The sequence below is a fragment of the Gopherus evgoodei genome, unplaced genomic scaffold (assembly GCF_007399415.2).
Source record: "Gopherus evgoodei ecotype Sinaloan lineage unplaced genomic scaffold, rGopEvg1_v1.p scaffold_48_arrow_ctg1, whole genome shotgun sequence".
NCBI lineage: Eukaryota > Metazoa > Chordata > Testudines > Testudinidae > Gopherus > Gopherus evgoodei.
In genome coordinates this window covers 1,691,726-1,695,339 of record NW_022060069.1, presented here as the reverse complement: position 1 = coordinate 1,695,339, position 3,614 = coordinate 1,691,726, and positions in this window count along the sequence as shown.

Genomic DNA, 3,614 nt, shown 5'->3' with positions numbered 1-3,614 from the left:
GACATCCTCTGGCTGGGCGTTCCCGGCCTCGCTTGCCTGCAGCGACGGATGTGGTAGGCGTGTTCCGAGCCCACCTAAACCGCATCAAAGGGCCGGAGGAGGAGGCACTCCCCTTGTCACCTGGAGCCCAGCAGCTCCAGTGCTCTGCCAGGATGTGGGCAGCTCCCCTCCCCGCTCTGCCTGGCGTGGGGCTGGGAAGTGAAGTTGGACCCCCTCCCAGGAGACCTGGGCTTCATAGATTCATAGAGGTCTTTAAACCACAATTTGAGGACTTCAATAACTCAGACATTGGTTAGGGGTTTGTTACAGGAGTGGGTGGGTGAGATTCTGTGGCCTGCATTTTGCAGGAGGTCAGACTAGATTACCATAATGGTCCCTTCTGACCTTAAGTCTATGAATCTATGAATCTATGAAACCAGGGGCGGCTCCACGCCCCATCACGCCAAGCGCATGCGTTGGGTGGCATGCCACGGGGGGCGCTCTGCTGGTCGCCGGGACCAAAGTCATGGGACCAGCAGACCCTCCGCAGGCACGCCTGCGGGACTTCCACCGGAGCCCCCTGCCACCCTCCCGGGGACCGGCAGAGCGCCCCCCCGTGGCATGCCACCCAGCTTGGGGCGGCGAAATGTCTAGAGCTGCCCCTGTATGAAACCCCCCCAGGCACATGGAAAAGCTGGATCCCATGGTGAAGGGGTTTTGAATTCAGGAGCCGGGGCTTTGATTGGCGGTGGGAGTTTTTTGCTGGGCGTGCAAGCGCAGACCCAGGACAAGCTGCAGCATGACAGGAAGGAGAAGCCAACAGGAGCAGCAGGAAAGCCAAACGCAGGCGGCCTGGGCAAGCTGGCGGAAAGCGTCCCGTGCTGTGAGCAAGGAAGCTGCCTCCTGTGCTCGGAGAAGGAGGCTTTTGAGACTCCATTGTCAACGGCTCCTCCCGGCTGCAACAGCCTGCAGGGCCCCCAAATTCCCCTGGCCGCTTGGGTCAAAAAGGGGTAACGATATTCTGGAGTTGGGGCTATGAAAACTCTTGTCTCTCTGTGTGCCCCATGGCTGGGCAGCCTTTATGCCGGCCTCTCTGGAAGAAAGAGAGTCGTTTGAGCGCAGTGGCCATCCCTTCAGGGTGACGCACCTGGCGTCGAGCTGGCAGAAAATGCATCCTTCTCTTGTCTGCAGGGAGACATGGGAAGTGAAGGGAAATTTCCCAGGGAGGACAAAGAGACAGATGGCAAAATCTGATTGTAAAAGGACTGACCCACCAGGGCGGGAACTGGAGGGAGGGGAGAAGGGAGCCATAGGCCCCCCCTTTTCAACAAAAGAAACAAGTGCAGAATACATGTCCCCTGCAGAGCCCCCCCCCCCCCCAATAATAGAGCATACGGGGGAAGTGCTGCAATTGCACGGTCCGCCCACCAGGGGGTGCTGCGCTCCCAGAAGAGAGGCCAGCTGAGATGAGCGCTGAGGGTGGGGGCAGAGGGTTTGGGGGGCGAGGGCTCTGGCTGGGGGCAGGCTCTGGGCTGGGGCTGGGGCTAAGGGGCTTGGGGTGCAGGCTGCCCCAGGGCTAGGCAGGGAGAGAGGACTCCCCCGAGCAGCAGCTGGGCTGGGCAGGGGCCCCGGGACGGCGGCCAGGGCAGGACCGGGGCTGGGCTGGGTTGGGGCTGGGGGGAGGCATCTCTCATCCCTGGGGACCCAGGGGCTGGTTCCTTTCACAGCTCTGGGGAGGGGCCCACCAGCGGGACGCCCGACTCGGCTCTTGCTGTGCTCGGAGGGGAGCAGGTGTGTGCAGGAGCGAACCCTATTGAGGAGTGTGTGGAGACCCTTCTCATTCGAAACACGAAACAGCCCCGGGGTCAGTGGGGCCGGCCCCCAGCCCGGGCGAACGGGCCGTAGCTCCATTGGGGTCGGTGGTGCTGGCCCCCCGCTGGGGCGAACGGGCCGTAGCTCCATTGGGGTCCGTGGGTCCGGCCCCCCGCCGGGGTGAATGGGCCGTAGCTCCATTGGGGTCGGCGGGGCCGGCCCCCCGCTGGGGCGAACGGGCCGTAGCTCCATTGGGGTCGGCGGGGCCGGCCCCCCGCCGGGGCGAACGGGCCGTAGCTCCATTGGGGTCGGCGGGGCCGGCCCCCAGCCCGGGCGAACGGGCCTTAGCTCCATTGGGGTCGGCGGGGCCAGCCCCCTGCCGGGGCGAACGGGCCGTAGCTCCATTGGGGTCGGCGGGGCCGGCCCCCCGCCGGGGTGAACGGGCCATAGCTCCATTGGGGTCGGTGGTGCTGGCCCCCCGCTGGGGCGAACGGGCCGTAGCTCCATTGGGGTCGGTGGTGCTGGCCCCCCGCTGGGGCGAACGGGCCGTAGCTCCATTGGGGTCCGTGGGTCCGGCCCCCCGCCGGGGTGAATGGGCCGTAGCTCCATTGGGGTCGGCGGGGCCGGCCCCCCGCCGGGGTGAACGGGCCGTAGCTCCATTGGGGTCAGTGGGGCCGGCCCCCCGCCGGGGCGAACGGGCCGTAGCTCCATTGGGGTCGGTGGTGCTGGCCCCCCGCTGGGGCGAACGGGCCATAGCTCCATTGGGGTCCACGGTGCTGGCCCCCCGCTGGGGCGAACGGGCCGTAGCTCCTTTGGGGTCCATGGTGCTGGCCCCCCACCGGGGCGAACGGGCCGTAGCTCCATTGGGGTCGGTGGGGCCGGCCCCGTGCCACGGCGAACGGGCCGTAGCTCCATTGGGGTTGATGGGGCCGGCCCCCCGCCGGGGTGAACGGGCCGTAGCTCCATTGGGGTCCACGGTGCTGGCCCCCCGCCGGGGCGAACGGGCCGTAGCTCCATTGGGGTCGGCGGGGCTGGCCCCCCGCCGGGGCGAACGGGCCATAGCTCCATTGGGGTCCACGGTGCTGGCCCCCTGCCGGGGCGAACGGGCCGTAGCTCCATTGGGGTCGGTGGGGCCGGCCCCCCGCCGGGGCGAACGGGCCGTAGCTCCATTGGGGTCGGTGGGGCTGGCTCCCCGCCGGGGCGAACGGGCCGTAGCTCTGTTGGGGTCCATGGGACCGGCCTCCCCCGCCCCCGGTGAATGGGCCGTAGCTCCATTGCGGTCGGTGGGGCTGGCTCCCCGTCGGGGCGAACGGGCCGTAGCTCCATTGGGGTCGGTGGGGCTGGCCCCGTGCCGCGGCGAACGGGCCGTAGGGGAAAGACCACTCCCACTAAAACTATTTCCCCAGGCTAATCTTTCCCCTACGGTCACTCACTGCTGGAAATGGGCGACCCTGAGGAGCAGACAACAGGGTTTTTCTCCTGCTGATAATAGCAGCACCTCAGCTGATTAGTCTCATTACAGCTGCTATGTCACCCCCATTGTTCCATGTTCTGTGTGTATAGACACCTCTACCCCGTCCTCGGGAGCCAAGCAATCTGACCGCCTTAAGGTGAAACCGCGCTATATCGAACTTTCTGGGATCAGCCCCCCACCCCCACACGCAGGGCCAAGCCCCCTGGCCTCCCAGCAGGGACACACACACACACACACACACACACACACACACACACACACACACACACACACACGGCTCGCCCCCCGCCCCCTCCCCCCAGCAGGGGAACACACACACAGACACAGACAGAGCTGGGCTCACACATCC